This window comes from Carassius carassius, chromosome 1 (assembly GCF_963082965.1).
Source record: "Carassius carassius chromosome 1, fCarCar2.1, whole genome shotgun sequence".
In the NCBI taxonomy this organism is placed as follows: domain Eukaryota; kingdom Metazoa; phylum Chordata; class Actinopteri; order Cypriniformes; family Cyprinidae; genus Carassius; species Carassius carassius.
Window position 1 is genome coordinate 958,617 of NC_081755.1, and position 20,271 is coordinate 978,887.

General features: G+C 44.5%; 1 protein-coding gene and 1 long non-coding RNA gene across 2 annotated transcripts in view; both read left to right on the plus strand.

The window, feature by feature from the left end:
- Positions 1-20,271, plus strand: part of LOC132134918 (galactose-specific lectin nattectin-like) — a 154,697-nt gene that overhangs the window by 56,877 nt on the left and 77,549 nt on the right. The window lies entirely within an intron of this gene.
- LOC132136405 (uncharacterized) lies at positions 3,109-3,562 on the plus strand. Its single transcript, XR_009431323.1, has 3 exons — positions 3,109-3,240; positions 3,332-3,414; positions 3,510-3,562. It is a non-coding gene; the product is annotated as an uncharacterized LOC132136405 (long non-coding RNA).

The following is a 20,271-nucleotide window of genomic DNA, read 5'->3' on the forward strand; positions in this document are numbered from 1 at the left end:
GCTTGCTTCCTCTCGTGATCCAGCGATGCGTGAGCTTTGCTGAAGAGATGAAAAATCAGGTGAGTCAGCCTTTTCGAGCTCCCTTTATAGGGCTAGGCCACACCCGTTTCGGCGGGAAGTGGCATGGAGGGCGCGAGCGCCCTCATTGGTCTGATGTTGCATCAGCCTGCGCTCGATAGGCTTGTGCAGTTGCCGCAGAGCAGCCAATGAGCGAGCGAGCCGTCTCGCCTACGGCTGTGTGCTGCTGCAAATGCGCTTTACAATAATTCAAAATTAAGGATAATTTTTTGCTTCAGTGTTTCGTGAAAAGAGATTTTTCCTGTAGCGTCTTAGCTAAGACACAGTACGAGAGAACTCTCGTAAGAGAACTGTACTAGGTAGGGTTGGGAGTTACATCATAGTATGAGATTATATACTTAGGAAAAAGGCTCAAATATATTTGATTAATCATGATATTCATGTAATAATAATGTATCAAACAACTGCATTTGTTGTTGTTATTCATAAGCCTCAGGGATGAGAGTTAAATTCAGCAAGAAAAATAGAAATACAAAGGAGATTTAAGCCAGTTTTGCTTGTGGATAAACTGTGAATTTTGCACATAAAATAAAGAAATTAATCTGTCTTAAATCTACTTTATATTTATATTTATATTTTTTCCTGTGGTACCCGGGGAGCAGTGTGCCTTGAAAAATGTAGTATAAATAAATCAATAACTGCATAAACTGCATAAAACTATCATATACATTTTTGTTAACACTTTATTTTACGGTTACATCTATTAGTTGCTTATTACTAATAGCTATGGCTTTTCTCTCAATAAACTCTTAATTTTCTGATAATTAGTAGGATTAGGGTAGGATTAGGGGATGTAGAATTAGGCATTAATATGTGCTTAATTAGCACTAATACATGGCTAATATTCTAGTAATATACATGCTAATTAGCAACTAATAGATATAACCGTAAAATAAAGTGTAACCGAATTTTTCAAAGAAAAAAGTAGGAGGATTTCAATATAAGCGTGATAAACTGGGTCATGTAGACAGTGATTCAACATTGCTCATGTTTGAGCATGATGCATTGTTAAAACTAACTAGATGAGTCAAGTTTGCAAATGAACCTTGAACATTGATATAAAAAAAACCTGTCTGAATGTTTGAAGCAGTTGCCTATGCTGAAGCTTCCGGCAGAACTTTGTTGACCCTGGAACCACACAGTGATTAACCAATCAGATATGAAGAAACAGTTTATAGCTTTTGTGAAGTTTAGGCTCACAATCAGTGTTAGGTTCTACATCAGGGTCAGTCACCTATAATTTCCTCTGATTTTAGGTATTACTAATGATTAAGTATGAGGAGGATATGGTCACGGCGCGGTAGAGACGGAACCGTGAAGGAAACAGGGTCTGGGTGCAAATGCAGGGAAATTATCTTTTAATGAGAACAAAAAGGCCAACAAGGCCAAAAACAAAACAGAAACAAATCACCGAGACAAGAGCAGACGCAGCCAAAATGCAGACACCAGTATACATGAACACTTACAAATCACAATTAACATTAATCCAGCCAGACAGAGTGGTGTGAGAGTGGAGAATATATTGTCCGTGACAAAGGGGAACAGCTGTGTGTGTGAGTATGTGACAGGTGTGTCGAATTTGTGACCAGGTGTGTGTTATCTATTTTTCACATTCTATATTCCTACTCTATACTCACGTATTTAGATATACATAGTCTAAATTTATATTTTTTCATATATAATTATTTTTATAATAATTCAACGGCTCTCTGTCAATTATTCTATATGTATGTTTGTATATAGTTTTGCACTGTCTTGGCATTCATTGTGGACAGCAAAGTGAAAATGTTTTTCTCAATCACTATTTTCTATCAGTATGTATGTATGTTGTCCAGTTATTACAGAGGCATAAGAAAATTCCAAGATATAGAATATAAATAGAATCCTGAATTTCAGTTTTTTGCCTTCGACAGAATAAAACTCACCAATCTATTAGGTAACGGAAATGAACATTTGAAGAACTAATGAATAGTTTTGATGAGCTCAAGGAGCCCCACAGCACAACGTGAATATGTACTCCCCACGTGATGTATGTTCTTCATCTCTCTTCTGATCTCAATGTAGAATTACAGACAAAACCCCTTTCCATTCTTGCTATAGCTGTGAATAATGCCTATAAACATAGTGACAGTGACCAAATGAAATGTCAAATTTGACAAAATCCACAACACTAGAGAGTCATTATTAACACAATGTTATAAAATAACCAAGTCAAGTAATGTTTGTATTGATTTTAGGTTATGTAATGTGTAGTGTTGAAATCTCATTTCTTATCATAACTCTCCTGGTTTTCCTGTGTGGGATTAGGTTTAAGATAAGGATTTGTTGTGGGTTTTGGAGACAGGAACCAATCAGACAGCAGTCTCCTCTGTGTATGAACCAAATAAAAATAGGGGAGTCATGATCTGGTTTTGAAGAGTCAAGCATTTGTTGTTCTGCAGAGAGCTACAGAGTACTTGGACGTGACTAACTTCATAGAGGGTGAGGTTTTTCAGCCGTTCAAAACTTTACACTTTACGGTTTCATAAAAGTGTGGCTTGAGTCAGTGGATCATTTGAAATGCTTATATATATATAAGTGGACAGAGCTCAAACACTGAACTGAGTTCTCCATCTGCACCTGAGTGAACAAAAACATAAACATACAAACACAAAAAGAGATGAAAAGCTTAATTCAGCATCAGTGCGCTGTGTTCTGTGCACACAGAGAGCCACGTCTAAGCCCTTCAACACCAAATTGAGTTTTGCCTCTTCTTGCTCTTGAACGGACAAATGCATAAAATATTATGTTGTACCTGTCTTGGCGGTCGGTTACCTCTTAAGTGAATGTAAACAGTTGAGAAAGAAATCAGATGGATTGTCTCTTAAAGTGACTGCACCTAGTTTAGCAGCTGCTGTCGATGTCCTTATTTTAATCCAAGAAATCTAATGAGAGAAAATCTCTCACTGCGCTTCACTAAATTACTTTGTCATTTTAACAAGAACTAAACTCTTTTTTATTTATACAGTGAAGACTACGCAATGCTATTTTACATTTGATTATATGGTCTCTGTAACTGGACAATTACAAACTTAAACATTGTTTAATTTGTATCTTTGTTCTGTTTATTTCTTTGTGCTATTTACACATTTTAAACAGGGACCTGTACCCTGGTCAGACAAGGTGCGTATACATACAATATCAATCTGATCTCAGTTTAATGAAAATACTAAAGGTTTAAGGCAGCAATAATACTCACCTATCTTTCTTACAGAAACCTGTGAAAGTGGATGGTCTGCATATAAAGGTAGATGCTTCCGCTTTTTTAACTTTCCGCGTTCCTGGATTGATGCAGAGGTATGAGATGCCATCTTATCATAGGGATTCCTTCATTTCTAAGTCTTGAAATTTTCAGTTAGTTAACAATAGTTTTTATGTCCTACTCTCTTTAGAAACAGTGTTTGGGCTACGATGGGAACCTGGCCTCTGTACACAGTTATGAGGAGTACATCTTCGTACAGATCATGATTAAATATCAAACTCAAGAGACAACTGAGTCCTGGATAGGAGGCTATGACGCTGTTTCAGTATGTTTGTTTTACATTTGTTTAGCGTACTTGTCAATAGCCATTCTTTTTATTTTGTATATTGTAGTTGTTTTTGAGTTATGTCATAGAATAAAAAGTAAGATTAGGATACAGCTGATATGTTTGGCATGGTAGGTCTACTGGTTTCTATAGAGAAACACAAACATGTTTTTAATGCGTTAACATCATGAACTTGTGATCCAAATGGTTGGTGTGAACATGTTTTTTTATATTTATGAATATCAAATAATGCCATGTAGGTGTGTGATGGAAACGGAGTGTCCTTTATGGTGTTCTGTTCACAGGAGGGAACATGGCTCTGGAGTGATGGATCAAAACTGGACCAAGAGATATGGGCTCCTTCACAACCTGACAATAGCAATAGAAACGAGCACTGTCTTATGATGAACTATCAACGTGAGTGTTTTAAATGTTTATGAAATATCATCACTATTTATATCTTTGTTTTATCTTGGAAATCCTTAGTAGCCTCAATTCCAATAACCAGCCGAATGTAGAACTGTATTTTAACTTCACCTAATGTTTATGAAATGGTAAAGGAATAGAATTGGCTGTATTACCTTAACAAGCATTACATTTTATCAGAATACTTATACTGTAACAATAATAGATTTTTTCCCTTCCTGCTATAGCCTCGAGTAACTGGAATGACAACCCCTGTCACATTAAAAAGCCTTATGTGTGTGTGAAGAAATACACACCAACATTTAAGTTTCATGTAAAATTGTGAATGTCTTATTGTCTTGCATTAAAGGAATAGTTGACCAAAAAATTACAATTTTGAAACATCGCTTACCCTCAGTCGATCCAAGATAAAGATTAGTTCTTCATCAGAACAGATCTGAAGAAATATAACTTTACATGATTTGCTTATTGATGGAGATCCTCTGCAGTGAATGGGTGCCATCAGAATGAAAGCTCAAACAGCTGATCATGAAGACATCACAATAGTCCACACGACTCCAGTCCATCAATTAATGTCTTGTGAAGTGAAAGGTTGCAAGTTTGTAATCAATTTTTCATTTTTTGGTCAATTGCTCCTTTAACTAATTCTCCCTAATTTCTTTACTAATGTGCAAGTAGAACTCAATAAATATCAAGCAGTTGCATTGAATTGTTTCTGTGGGTTTTTGTCTCATTCCACATATCAGATGTGCATTTTCTGAATGAAATTCCTGAAGATGTTCTTAAACTTTGGATCTGCGTAAATAAAATTCAGCATCAGAGGTGCTTTGCTTTTGTCATGCCATTGTGTTATTATAGGAAATAAATAGAAACATTTGCTAATCGAGTTGTTATAAAACAAACTGTAAAATAATTCAATGAGGAGTGTGCCAAAGAAAGATTTTTTTTGTCAAAATGTCTATTTCATGAAAGCTTTTATAATCAGAAGCAATACAAATACAAAATTCTTTATAGAGTAACCCGTGACAGTGATTGGTCCACATTAAGGAGATACTTTTATTTTTTAACGCCCCAAAACTGGACTGGTATGAGATGGCAGCTTCGAATGTTGTTTCCTTCATCTTGACGAATTTCTCGAGTTGCAGTTAACTGTAGTCCTTATGTCCTCGTCTTGGAAAATATCTTTGGAAAGTAGTACTTCAATAGCACTCCTACTATTTGAAAAAATATTATATCAAAAACATCATTGTAAACAAAGACCTGGTTTAGGAGTATATACAGTATTTATCTATGTTTTATATTCATTTTAAATGTTTAATGTTGTTCAGCATGTCATGTTATCAAATTGAGAAATAAATCAATGGCAATTCAGGAGCTAAGGGTCCAAAATGAGAAGGGTCTGGCTCCAGACAAGCACCTGAATTCTCAGACACCTGCACTTCCACAAGTGACGTCCCTTGCAGTCTTTAAATTAATGAATCAATAAATCAATAAATGGTTCAAAACCCCTTATGAGAAGAATAAATCAAAGGACCGTGACGTCGCCCGGTATGGCGCAGCCGGGGCCCCACCCTGGAGCCAGGCCCGGGGTTGGGGCTCGTATGCGAGCGCCTGGTGGCCGGGCCTCCCCCCACGGGGTCCGGCCGGGCTCAGCCCGAAGGAGCGACGTGGGGCCGCCTTCCCGTGGGCTCACCACCTACAGGAAGGACCGTAAGGGGCCGGTGCTTAGACAATCGGGTGGCAGTCGAAGGCGGGGGCCTCGACAGCCCGATCCCTGGACACGGAAACTAGCTCTAGGGACGTGGAACGTCACCTCACTGGCGGGGAAGGAGCCCGAGATTGTGCGTGAGGTAGAGAGGTTCCGACTAGCGATAGTCGGACTCACCTCTACGCACAGCTTGGGCTCTGGTACCACACTCCTCGAGAGAGAATGGACTCTTCACCACTCTGGAGTTGCCCATGGTGAGAGGCGGCGGGCTGGTGTGGGTTTGCTTATAGCCCCCCAGCTCAGCTGCCATGTGTTGGAGTTTACCCCGGTGAACGAGAGGGTCGCTTCCCTGCGCCTTCGGGTCGGGGATAGGTCTCTCACTGTCGTTTGTGCCTACGGGCCGAACGGCAATGCAGAGTACCCAGCCTTCTTGGAGTCTCTGGGAGGGGTGCTGGAAAGTGCTCCGACTGGGGACTCCGTCGTTTTACTGGGGGACTTCAACGCCCACGTGGGCAACGACAGTGACACCGGGAGGGGCGTGATTGGGAGGAACGGCCCCCCTGATCTGAACCCGAGCGGTGTTCAGTTATTGGACTTCTGTGCTAGTTACAGCTTGTCCATAACGAACACCATGTTCAAGCATAAGGGTGTCCATCAGTACACGTGGCACCAGGACACCCTAGGCCGTAGGTCGATGATCGACTTTGTGGTCGTTTCATCCGACCTCCGGCCGTATGTCTTGGACACTCGGGTGAAGAGAGGGGCGGAACTGTCAACCGATCACCACCTGGTGGTGAGTTGGATCCGATGGCGGGGGAGGAAGCTGGACAGACTCGGCAGACCCAAACGTACTGTGAGGGTCTGCTGGGAACGTTTGGCCGAGTCTCCTGTCAGAGAGATCTTCAACTCCCACCTCCGGCAGAGCTTCGACCGGATCCCGAGGGAGGCTGGAGATATTGAGTCCGAGTGGACCATGTTCTCCACCTCCATTGTCGAAGCGGCCGCTCGGAGCTGTGGCCGTAAGGTTTCCGGTGCCTGTCGAGGCGGCAATCCCCGAACCCGGTGGTGGACACCGGAAGTAAGGGATGCCGTCAAGCTGAAGAAGGAGTCCTATCGGGCCTGGTTGGCTTGTGGGACTCCAGAGGCAGCTGACAGGTACCGGCAGGCCAAGCGGACTACAGGGGGATCACACTTCTCAGCCTCCCTGGGAAAGTCTATGCCAGGGTACTGGAGAGGAGAATCCGGCCGATAGTAGAACCTCGGATTCAGGAGGAACAGTGTGGTTTTCGTCCAGGCCGTGGAACACTGGACCAGCTCTATACCCTCTACAGGGTGCTGGAGGGTTCATGGGAGTATGCCCAACCAGTCCACATGTGCTTTGTGGATTTGGAGAAGGCATTCGACTGTGTCCCTCGCGGCGGCCTGTGGAGGGTTCTCCGGGAGTATGGGGTCCGGGGCCCTTTGCTAAGGGCTATCCGGTCCCTGTACGAACGGAGCAGGAGCTTGGTTCGTATTGCCAGCTGTAAGTCAGACTTGTTCCCGGTGCGTGTTGGACTCCGGCAGGGCTGCCCTTTGTCGCCGGTTCTGTTCATGATTTTTATGGACAGAATTTCTAGGCGCAGCCAGGGGCCGGAGGGGGTCAGGTTTGGTGACAACACGATTTCGTCTCTGCTCTTTGCGGATGATGTTGTTGTGTTGGCCTCATCAGGCCAGGACCTTCAGCATGCACTGGGACGGTTTGCAGCCGAGTGTGAAGCGGCTGGGATGAGAATCAGCACCTCCAAATCCGAGGCCATGGTCCTCAGTCGGAAAAGGGTGGCTTGCCCTCTTCAGGTTGGTGGAGAGTTCCTGCCTCAAGTGGAGGAGTTTATGTATCTTGGGGTCTTGTTCACGAGTGAGGGAAGGATGGAACGGGAGATTGACAGACGGATCGGTGCAGCTTCTGCAGTAATGCGGTTGATGTACCGGTCTGTCGTGGTGAAGAAAGAGCTGAGCCGCAAGGCGAAGCTCTCGATTTACCGGTCAATCTACGTTCCTACTCTCACCTATGGTCATGAGCTTTGGGTCATGACCGAAAGGACAAGATCCCGGATACAGGCGGCCGAAATGTGCTTTCTCCGCAGGGTGGCTGGGCGATCCCTTAGAGATAGGGTGAGAAGCTCAGTCACCCGGGAGGAGCTCAGAGTAGAGCCGCTGCTCCTCCACATCGAGAGGGGTCAGCTGAGGTGGCTCGGGCATCTGTTCCGGATGCCTCCTGGACGCCTTCCCGGGAAGGTGTTCCGGGCACATCCCACTGGGAGGAGACCCCGGGGGAGACCTAGGACACGCTGGAGAGACTATGTCTCCCGGCTGGCCTGGAAACGCCTCGGTGTCCCCCCAGAAGAGCTGGAGGAAGTGTCTAGGGAGAGGGAAGTCTGGGGTTCTCTGCTTAGACTGCTGCCCCCGCGACCCGGCCCCGGATAAGAGGTAGAAGATGGATGGATGGAATAAATCATTTTAAGAGCATGTCTGCAGCCAGACCCTCCTCATTTTGGACATTTGGACACTCCTGAATTGCCAGCAAATACTCAGGAACCCGCACAAAACAGAAAACCATGCATTAAAACAATAAAACTTCAAAGAGAGCAAACAACATCTCTCTCCACACACATTAACCCTTTCGCACATGAGTTTAACCCTCTGGAGTCTAAGGGTATTTTTAGGGCCGGGAGAAGTTTTGTCATGCCCTGACATTTGTGCTTTTTTCAGTTTCTTATAAATATCTAAATGGGTAAAGTCTAATCTCACTGTAATCAGCACAAACTGGGCTGTAATAATATGTGAAATGAATGTATGTACATGATTGTGTTTTTGAGAAAAAAAATATTATGCGTGGTTAGTGAAAAACTAAAAATGTTAAAACACTTGAATAAGGCCATAAAACACATAAAGAACAATGTTTCCCGGGATTTTTGAGAACTGGAGCTTGTAGCCTAGAATTTTTCTTTCTAAATTATGTGAAAATCATCTTGTTTACTCAATCACAGAAAACAATATATTGATTTAAATTTTCTAAGACACTTTTTGTTGGTAAAAGTCGTATGCGAGTAGGCGTCAACTATCATACATATCATTGTGATTTACACCTGAGAAGACAATGGCCTGCATAATGAGCTGCATAATGAACTAATGAATTAAACAGTTTATTAATCAAAGCTGACTTTCAAACTAATTGTTTGGCATCAATACTCCAGTCACACAATCCTTCAGAAATCCTTTTAACAATCTTATTTTCTACAAAAAACATTTATTTTTATTATTATTATCATCATAATTATTAATGTTGAAAAGAGCTGAGAATATTTTTCTGGATTTTTAGGGGGAATAAATTGAAAGAAAAGCATTGTTTTTACATTTGTTACAGTTATCTATTTGTTACATTTATATTATTTACGTCAAGCTTTTGAATGGTATAGTATTGTATATTGTTATTGAAACTTCATAATGTTTCACTTGATTATACATTTAGTCAGGAATTATAGTTTGGAAAAAGTATTAGGAAAAAGTCTAACTAGTAAAAGGTTTACACGTTATGTATAAACTAGTACAAGTATATAAATCAATAAAAAGAGACTTACTCATGTTTATGATCTCTGCTGAATAAAGTGCTTCATTCTTTTTTTTCTGAGGAAATCCATTTCTCAAATCCTCAACCACATCACATCTTTTTGGGGTGATTTATGTCTTATTCCTCTCATCGCGAAGCAAACAGTAAAATAAAAAAACTTTAACAGTCTGGCTGCTTTTTCTTCTGTTATGGGCGTATTCAAGCCGCGCGCTTTAGTATGAATCTGAATAGCGCGTTCGGCTATGGTCACATTAGATATAATGAAGGGAGACTTGAAAAACAGACATCGCGTTGTTTTCATATGGATTACTTTATCACAGAATATCTGTTTTCGGCGGCACCTGTTTAGTTTGAAAGTAGACATGTCAAGCTTTCTATAGATATCTCTCTCATGTATTTTCGTTGAGTATTCACGGAGTTACAGTTCATTTTAATGACGTGTTTGTAAAAGAAGATCAGCGCAGACAAAGGCTGCAGACAGTGCACCTTGTTTGTTATCTTTATTTTATAAGTGCACAAAGTTTTGTTGTTATTATGTCTGTATCCAAAAAAAAGTAGACCCTTTAGAGATTCGATTGATGTATTGCTCTTATCTGTACGATTTAAACTGAAAGTGTAATTTAAGGTCTTTTCGGGGTTATCAGGAGAAAATGACTCAAAACGCGAGTGAGTTTTGAGTGTGCTGTTGGTTATAACCCACCTCTGTTCCCGTCACAGGAACCCGATGCAGTGGTTCCATCCACCCTGGCTTTTGTCCAGCACTGCCATCGCACCTGGGAGAGAGTCAGGAGGATTTTGGTCCAAACCTCTGGCCGAACCAAGACTGCAGCCGATCGTCACCAGTCCTCTCCTCCTGCCTATGTGTGTGGTCAGCGAGTTTGGCTTTCTACCAAGGATCTGCCTCTCCGGGCACTTTCTCGTAAGCTGGCACCCAGATTCATTGGGCCATGGTTTGACAGCTCACCGCGTCTGTTTGATTTGAGTCCCCCCCCCCCCCCCCGCCCTCCCTGTTTCTCTATTGTTAACCTTAATTGTTTGCCACCTGATCTCAATGTGCTTTTAATTTGTTCCCTTTATAATTCCCTGTGTTTCTCTGTCCCTTGTCAGACTGTTGTTACTCGTATCAATAACTCCGATCTACTAGCTGGTCTGTGTACTCACCTTGTCGTGTCTTGTCTTCAGGCCCCAGTGTCTTTAGCTGTTTTCTTTCTATCCTGTTCTCACGAACGCAGAGCTCCTAGAAGCTTCCAGCTGTCATTCCTCCGGTCTCGGAACTAAACTGTGAAATGTTACTCATCTGCTTTGACTCATCTGCTTCGACTTCTCATTCCCTCACTCGGGTGCCGGCATTCAACGACCCTGCGAGCTAAACTGTGGAACTTTACTCATCTGCTCCGTCTCATCTGCTTTAATAAAGCACAGTGTAAATCCGCAACTGAGTCCAGCCTGTTTCTCCTGACATATAATAAAAAGTAGGACAGATTGTGGCGACTAAATACAAGCATTTTGAATGATAATACATGTAAGGAATACATCCCGGAAGAACTGGCAGATTTTATGGATAACAACAATAATGGAGAAGAATTGCCGAGTGTCCTATGGGATGCTTTAAAATCAGTGATTAGGGGAAAGCTCATAGCTCTCACTTCTTATAAAAAAAGGAAAGATGTAAAAGATTGGTGGATTTGCAAGAAAATCTAAAAAACTTAGAAAGAGAACATGTTTAAAGAAAGAAATCATAAATATATTAAATCAAAGAAACAATGTTAAAAAGGAAATAACTAAATTATATGAGGAAGAATGTGGCAGGGGGGGGCGTGTTTTAGCGAAGTCTGCAGCAGGAGAGAGAATCAGGAGACGAGCGGTAAGTGAGTGGTTTGGGCAAAAACTATCAACACCTGTTTCTTGTTTCAGTAATTGGTGCGGAGAGAGTATAAAACGCTAGGAGAGAAAGAATGAGTCGAGAGAGAGACGGACTGCTGACGGGAAGTGGAAACGGAAACCAGAACGAGTAAATCGGAAGTGTTGTGCGAACGTGTCAGAGTAAAAGTCACCATTTGGTGTTTGTGAACTTTAAGTTATTTTCAGTTAATAAATGCGTCAGCAGTCCAGCCGACCCCTTTGTCCTCTTCCTTTCCTCCTACGAACTTATTACACTGGTGCCGAAACCTGGGAAGGAAGAAGGGCCGCCGCCGCCATGCAAAGCCCGTCCTCCTGGAGCTCTTTCAGAAGTCGGCGGAGGCGTGCGGGTGGCCCCGCGAGCAGTGGCCGGTGCCCCTCATCCCCCTGCTCTCTGGCGAAGCCCAGGTGGCCGAGCAACAACTTCCGGTGGCGAACCCCCTGGTTTTCGACGACCTGAAGAGGGCCATCATCCAGCAGGTCGGCCGGTCACCCGAGCAACATCGTCAGCGCTTCCGGTCCCTGGACTTGGGCGAAGCCGGTCGGCCCTTCGCGATGGCCCAACAGCTCCGGGACTCCTGCCGCAAGTGGACGTCGCTGGACTCGGCCATCCATCTGGCGGAGGACCACATGGTGGCGTGCCCAGGGGTCGGCGAACCCCTGCCCTCTAACTCTCTCTCTCCCTCTCTCTTTCCCCCTTCTCTCTCTCGCCCTGTCCCTCTCCCTAGGTCCCGTCCACCCGGCCCTCCTCGTGTCCTGCCCCGGGCACTTCGTGAATCCAAGGGCCCCGCCCAGGAGGGCGGGCGTTATGGCTGCCGGAGGGGACAGTGCTTCCGTTTCTCCGCTCTCTCCGCGCCAATTCTCCAATCCACTCCCGTAGGTCTGGGCTGGCCGGTTGGCGTTGATCTGGGTCCCGGATGTCCCACAGGTCACCCCCGGTCAGGCTGGCGAGTACCAAATACCTCTGAGTATCAAGGGGGTACATATCCGGCCTTGGTGGATTCAGGATGTAACCAAACCTCAATCCATCAAAGCCTGATTCAACCGGGGGCATTGGATACAAGCCGCGTGGTTAAGGTGCGGTGCGTACACGGGGATATGGTGGAGTATCCGGTTGTCCCAATTATTCAATTCCGGGGACAAAAGCATAGTGTAGGAACGCCTCCGGATCGTCCTGGGGCCCCATCTTGTGCAACGGCAGGTGCATGGGCACGGCGGGCGGCCCGGAGGCCTCGGTGTGAACCTCCCGATCGATCCAGCTCCGGAACCTCTCGCGGTCCTCCTGCTGGGCCTGGACGATGGCTTGGAAGCGCCTCTCCTGGTCGGTCCTCAAGTCCGGCATCCGATAATTTTGGGAACGAATTGGCCCGCGTTTACGGTTTTATTGGGATCGTTATGTGCGGATGCCTCTTGGGGAAATAAGGCACGGAAGGAGACCGCGCGGGTACAGGTGGGAGAAACTGAGCCAGGACCGCTGAGGAACCGAACGAAATCGGGAGACTGATTCTCTCGGAGCATGATGACTTTCCTCTGGAGCAGTCTCAGGATGAGACATTAAAACATGCATTTCAACAGGTCCGCTCCATCGATGGCCAGCCTCTCCAACCTGCCCTCCCCCTCACCTATCCGTATTTTGCCATTTTAAAAGACCGGTTGTATTGAGTGACCCAAGACGCTCGGACAAAAGTGAATACAACCCAATTGTTAATTCCGAAGAGCCGCAGGGAAATGCTTTTCCATGCGGCTCATTCTAATCCTATGGCGGGCCATTTGGGACAGGCAGCAACACTGAATCGCCTCATGATCCGTTTCTTTTGGCCGGGCATTCATGACAACGTGCGCAGGTGGTGCGCGTCTTGTCCGGAATGTCAGTTAGTGAACCCACCGGGCGCCCCAAAAGAGCCTTTGTGCCCTCTTCCCTTAATGCAGGTCCCCTTCGAGAGAATTGGTATGGACCTCATCGGGCCATTAGAGCGATCGGCACGAGGACATCGCTTTGCATTATTCATAGTTGATTATGCAACACGATATCCTGAAGCAGTGGTCCTCCGCAACATTTCCGATAAAAGTGTTGTGGATGCCCTGTTTCGTCTTATCTCCCGGGTGGGGGTTCCAAAAGAAATCCTCACCGATCAGGGCACGGCGTTTATGTCACGTACGCTACGCGAGCTGTACAGATTGTTGGGCATTAAATCGATTCGAACTAGCGTCTATCACCCACAAACCGACGGCCTGGTCGAACGGTTTAATCGCACACTTAAATCCATGATCCGTAAGTTCGTTCATGACGATGCCAAATATTGGGATAGGTGGCTAGAGCCCTTGTTATTCGCTGTGCGAGAGGTCCCACAAGCCTCCACGGGGTTTTCCCCCTTTGAGCTTCTCTATGGACGCCAGCCCCGAGGGGTCCTGGATGTACTGAGAGAAACTTGGGAGGAGGGATCATCTCAGGGCAAAAACGAAATTCAGTCTGTGCTGGACTTGAGAACAAAACTCCACACGTTGGGGCGGCTATCAATGGAGAATTTTTTACAAGCCCAGGACTCCCAGAGCCAGCTGTATAACAGGGGAACTAGATTACGCAAATTTGCACCGGGAGAGAAAGTACTTGTATTTCTCCCAACGTCGAGCTCTAAGTTAATGGCTAAGTGGCAGGGACCGTTTGAGGTCGCACGACAAGTCGGAGATCTCGATTATGAGGTAATACGGTCCGATAGGAACGGGTCCTGTCAGATCTACCACCTCAACCTCCTAAAAAAATGGAATGAGACGGAATCAGAAATGTTGGCAACGGTGATTCGGGGGAGGATGATCTCGGACCAGAGGCGAATATCAAACCACAATCCCTCGACCTGGCTCCAGGTGGAGATCACCTCTCGCCGTCCCCACTCACTGATTTAACGAAATTACAGGAAGAGTTTGCCGACGTCTTCTCGCCCCTACCGGGCCGTACTAACCTGATTCAGCACCATATCGAGACTGAGCCGGGCGTGGTAGTTCGCAGCTGGCCATATCGCTTACCTGAGCACAAGAAAAAGTTGTTCAGGATGAATTAGGCGCTATGCTTGACATGGGGGTAATAGAAGAATCAATTAGTAACTGGGCGAGCCCGATAGTTTTAGTTCCGAAAACGGAAGGCTCAGTCCGGTTCTGTGTGGATTACCGCAAGGTGAATGCTGTGTCGAAATTCGATGCGTATCCAACGCCAATGCCGCGGGTTGACGAGTTGCTTGATCGGCTAGGCACGGTTCGTTTTTATTCGACATTGGACTTAACAAAGGGTTATTGGCAGATCCCCTTGTCTCCATTATCCAAAGAAAAGACAACTTTCACAACGCCGTTTGGATTACACCAGTTTGTTACCCTTCCATTTGGGTTGTTCGGGCACCAGCTACCTTTCAGCGCCTCATGGATAAGATTCTGCGGCCCCATGCTGCATATGCGGCTGCCTACCTGGATGATATCGTTATATTTAGTAATGATTGGCAGCGGCATATGCAGCATCTGAGGGCTGTCCTGAGGTCGCTGAGGGGAGCGGGGCTCACGGCCAACCCAAAGAAGTGTGCGATTGGGCGTGTGGAAGTAAAGTATCTGGGCTTCCACTTGGGGCATAGACAGGTGCGTCCCCAAATTGATAAGACAGCGGCTATTGCGACCTGCCCACATCCCAAGACCAAAAAGGAGGTAAGGCAGTTCTTGGGGCTGGCGGGATATTATAGACGGTTTATTCCTAATTATTCGGACCTCACCAGCCCTTTGACTGACCTTACTAAAAAGGAGGTGCCAGATACGGTCCAGTGGACGGAGCCGTGTCAGCAGGCCTTTACCCAGGTCAAGGCTGCTCTGTGTGGCGGACCGTTGTTACACTCTCCTGGTTTTTCTCTCCCTTTTCTGTTGCAGACAGACGCGTCGGACGGGGCTGGGGGCAGTCCTGTCCCAGGAGATAGAGGGGGAGGAACGGCCGGTGCTGTACATTAGCCGGAAGCTCTCGAAGAGAGAGGCTAAGTACAGCACCATAGAGAAAGAGTGCCTTGCCATCGGATGGGCCGTCCTCACCCTCCGCTATTATCTCCTGGGACGGGAGTTCACCCTCTGTTCGGACCACGCTCCGCTGCAGTGGCTCCACCGCATGAAGGATACCAACGTGCGGATCACTCGTTGGTATCTTGCTCTTCAGCCTTTTAAGTTCAAGGTGATCCACAGGCCGGGTGTTCAGATGGCGGTGGCCGACTTCCTCTCCAGAAATGGGGGGCGGGGGCTGCAGGCCGGATGGCTCACCGGCCTGAGACGGGCGGTGGGGGTATGTGGCAGGGGGGGCGTGGTTTAGGGAAGTCTGCAGCGGGAGAAAGAATCAGGAGACGAGCGGTAAGTGAGTGGTTTGGGCAAAAACTATCAACACCTGTTTCTTGTTTCAGTAATTGGCGCGGAGAGAGTATAAAACGCCAGGAGAGACGGAAGCAGTCGAGAGAGAGACGGACTGCTGACGGGAAGCAGAAACGGAAACCGGAACGAGTAAACCGGAAGTGTTGTGCGAACGTGTCACAGTAAAAGTCACCATTTGGTGTTTGTGAACTTAAGTTATTTTCAGTTAATAAATACGTCAGCAGTCCGGGCGATCCCTTTGTCCTCTTCCTTTCCTCCTACAAACTTATTACAAAGAATTAGAGAAAAAAGTCAAATTTGTTAGGCAGAGATATTATGAAAATGGTCCTAAGGCTCTGTTGCTGGCATGGAGGATAAGGAAGCAACAGGCTGAGAGAACAATATATGAAATTAGCGATCCCAAAACCAAAAAAATATATAGTAAGATATTCACAATATTTTTGAAAATTACAATAAAAATTTATATGAGGAAACCAAATACAACCAGCTCACTGGAAATAAATTCATTTTTAGAATCACTTGACTTACCTTCAATAGGGGAAGTACAAATAAAGCCCTAAAGTCAGAGATCACAAAGGAAGAAATAGGGAAAGTATTTTCAGATTAAAAGTTAATAAAGCGCCAGGTACAGATGGCTTTCCAACCGAGTGGTATAAGTCTTTTAATGCCCCGATGCAAAGTAAACCACAATTTCTTTTGAATAATATAACAAATAATTCATATAATATAAATAGTACTGCACACCTTTTAAATGCCAAATCTAAAATATGGTTTAATACAATGTAGCTTAGAGAAAACATAAGCACAGGATCAGGCACATGCTTGACATTTATCCTGCTTGAATTCGTTGTAAGAAACGCACATAACTTCATAAATACTTTCATCTGTGAATATAAAATATTGAATATTTTAACTATAGTGCTTTCTTTAATTTTCCCTGACTGAAGCCGTCAAAAGTAACTCATCAGTGAGGCAAAACTGACGTGTATTTGCAAAAATGTGCTTTGATGCGCTTGTTTGATAAATTGTGGTTAAAGCGCCACTCAGCGTTCAAAAGCTGCAAATGCACTTTACAGACGCTGCGGCGGCGGTACGTTCGGCGGTAGAAGGAGCGTTTTGGGTGGCCACCTACTGTACATGCTGCTCACATATTATTGTAGCCCAGTTTGTGCTTATTACAGTGATATTATACTTTCGCCATTTAGATGTTTATAAGCACCTGAAAAAAGCACAAATGTCAGGGAATAACAAAACTTCTCCAGGCCCCGAAAATACCCTTAGACCTCAGAGGGTTAAACAGCAGATAAGTAATTAAGATAACAAATGTTATTTTTGAATGTGATAATCTTCCCGACATCCGGATCTCGGTGACCACGGACATCGGTAAATGATCATCGTGTGCCTCAACTTTGCACAAGGCCTTGTAGACCCCTTGCAATGGCCCTTATTTGGGTGCTTTGGTCTAGCACCTGATAGCACCTCCATAGTGCCGCCCATGACGTTTTACTGTCTTCTTAATTGGCTGTATGCGGCAGGAGGAAGCTACTGTTAAAGTACTATCAAATGTAAATACAATTATTATGACGGTTTACATTGATAAATCACACCGCAATATATATGCAATAATAGTAAAATTTATATCCCAATATACAATTAAATCATGATGATAAAAGTCCCAATGCCTTTCACGTCTGCTTATTAACCGCGCTGGAATCATCCCGGGCTGACGCTCACAAGTCCGGGGTAAGTATACAGCGATCTGCTAACAGTCCCACCACGTCTACTCCGTGTGTTTCTCTGCACGGGCCCGGTGCACCCAGGACGCGATCTTCCCAGATGTCCTTCACTGCGACGCCGGGACACCACGGACCCTGGGTGCATCCACAGCGGAGGACGCGAGCCGGGTCCCGGGCGACGACTTCTCCCCCTCCTGCCTTCGACATCTCCATCCGGAACCGCTTCGCTCCCCTCCGCGAGACAGGACGCGACGCTGTGATCATCGGAGACTTCATCGTCCGACACGTAAGTGCTACGTTAGCCGAAGGTAAAGTGCACACTCATTGTTTGCCTGGTGCTCGTGTTCTCGATGTTTCTGCGCAGATACCCGCGATCCTGAAGGTCGACGAGAGCCCCAGAGCGGTCGTGCTTCACGCCGGGGTTAACGACACCACGCTGCGGCAGACGGAGACGCTGAAGAGGGACTTCAGCAGCCTGATCGAGACGGTTCGCAGCACGACGCCCGCGGCGACGATCGTCGTGTCAGGACCACTGCCCACGTATCGACGAGGACACGAAAGGTTCAGTAGACTTTTTGCTTTAAATGAATGGCTGTTGTCATGGTGTAAAGAACAGAAACTGCTATTTGTTAATAACTGGAATCTTTTCTGGGAGCGTCCTAGGCTGTTTCGCGCTGATGGATTACACCCCAGCAGAATCGGAGCGGAGCTGCTCTCTGACAACATCTCCAGGACACTTCGCTCCATGTGACTAGTAAGACAATTCTCTAATAACTATTATGATGAGTTTTGTTCCACCCGCTTAAATGATAAAAGTACTTGTGCTGTAAAAACTATTAAGACTGTGTCTGTTCCCCGAATAGTGAGGTCAAAATATAATGTAGGATCTAGAAAAAATCTTATCGTAATTAAACCAGAAAAATGTAAAGTAAATGAACAAAAACAATTTTTAAAGTTTGGGCTCATAAATATTAGATCACTCACACCCAAAGCAGTTATTGTAAATGAAATGATCACAGAAAATAGTTTTGATGTACTCTGCTTGACTGAAACCTGGCTAAAACCAAATGATTATTTTGGTCTAAATGAGTCTACTCCACCAAACTACTGTTATAAGCATGAGCCCCGTCAGACTGGTCGTGGAGGAGGTGTTGCAACAATATATAGTGATATTCTCAATGTTACCCAGAAAACAGGATACAGGTTTAACTCTTTTGAAATACTTCTGCTTAATGTTACACTGTCAGACATGCAAAAGAAGTCTAATGTATCTCTTGCTCTGGCTACTGTGTATAGACCACCAGGGCCGTATACAGAATTCCTAAAATAATTTGCAGATTTCCTCTCAGACCTTCTAGTTACAGTTGATAAGGCGCTAATCATGGGAGATTTTAATATTCACGTTGATAATGCAAATGATACATTAGGACTTGCGTTTACTGACCTAATAAACTCCTTTGGAGTCAAGCAAAATGTCACCGGGCCCACTCATCGTTTTAATCATACACTAGATCTAATTATATCGCATGGAATCGATCTTACTGCTATAGATATTGTACCCCAATGTGATGATATTACAGACCATTTCCTTGTATCGTGCATGCTGCGTATAACTGATATTAACTATATGTCTCAGCGTTACCGTCTGGGCAGAACTATTGTTCCAGCCACCAAAGACAGATTCGCAAATAACCTGCCTGATCTATCTCAACTGCTATTTGTACCCAAAAATACACATGAATTAGACGAAATTACTGACAACATGGGCACTATTTTCTCTAATACATTAGAAGCTGTTGCCCCCATCAAATTGAAAAAGGTTAGAGAAAAACGTACTGTGCCATGGTATAACAGTAATACTCACTCTCTCAAGAAAGTAACTCGTAGTCTTGAACGCAAATGGAGAAAAACTAACTTGGAAGTTTTTAAAATTGCATGGAAAAACAGTATGTCCAGGTATAGACAGGCTCTAAAAACTGCTAGGGCAGAGCATATCCACAAACTCATTGAAAATAACCAAAACAATCCAAGGTTTTTATTTAGCACAGTGGCTAAATTAACAAATTACCAGACGCCACCTGATTCAAATATTCCACCAACGTTAAATAGTAATGACTTTATGAATTTCTTCACTGATAAAATAGATAACATTAGAAATACAATAGCGAATGTAGATTCTACAGCGTCTAACACTTCAGTTTCATCCATCGCACCCAAAGATAAACTGCAGTGCTTTACAAATATAGGACAGGAAGAGCTAAATAAACTTATCACTGTATCTAAACCAACAACATGTTTATTAGATCCTGTACCCACTAAATTACTAAAAGAGCTGTTACCTGTAGCCGAAGAACCGCTTCTCAATATCATTAACTCGTCGTTATCTTTAGGTCACGTCCCAAAACCATTCAAGCTGGCGGTTATCAAGCCTCTTATTAAGAAACCAAAACTAAATCCTAGTGTACTGGCAAATTATAGGCCTATTTCAAATCTTCCATTTATGTCTAAAATTTTAGAAAAAGTTGTGTCTGCTCAATTGAGCACCTTCCTGCATAAAAATGATCTGTATGAAGAATTTCAGTCAGGTTTTAGGCCCCACCATAGCACAGAAACTGCACTTGTTAAAATTACAAATGACCTGCTTCTTGCGTCAGATCAAGGCTGCATCTCATTTCTAGTCTTACTTGATCTTAGTGCTGCGTTCGACACCATAGATCATGACATACTCATAGATCGATTACAAAACTATACAGGTATTCAAGGGCAGGCTCTAAGATGGTTTAGATCCTACCTGTCCGATCGCTACCATTTTGTTTACTTAAATGGGGTGTCATCTCATTTATCATCAGTAAAATATGGAGTGCCACA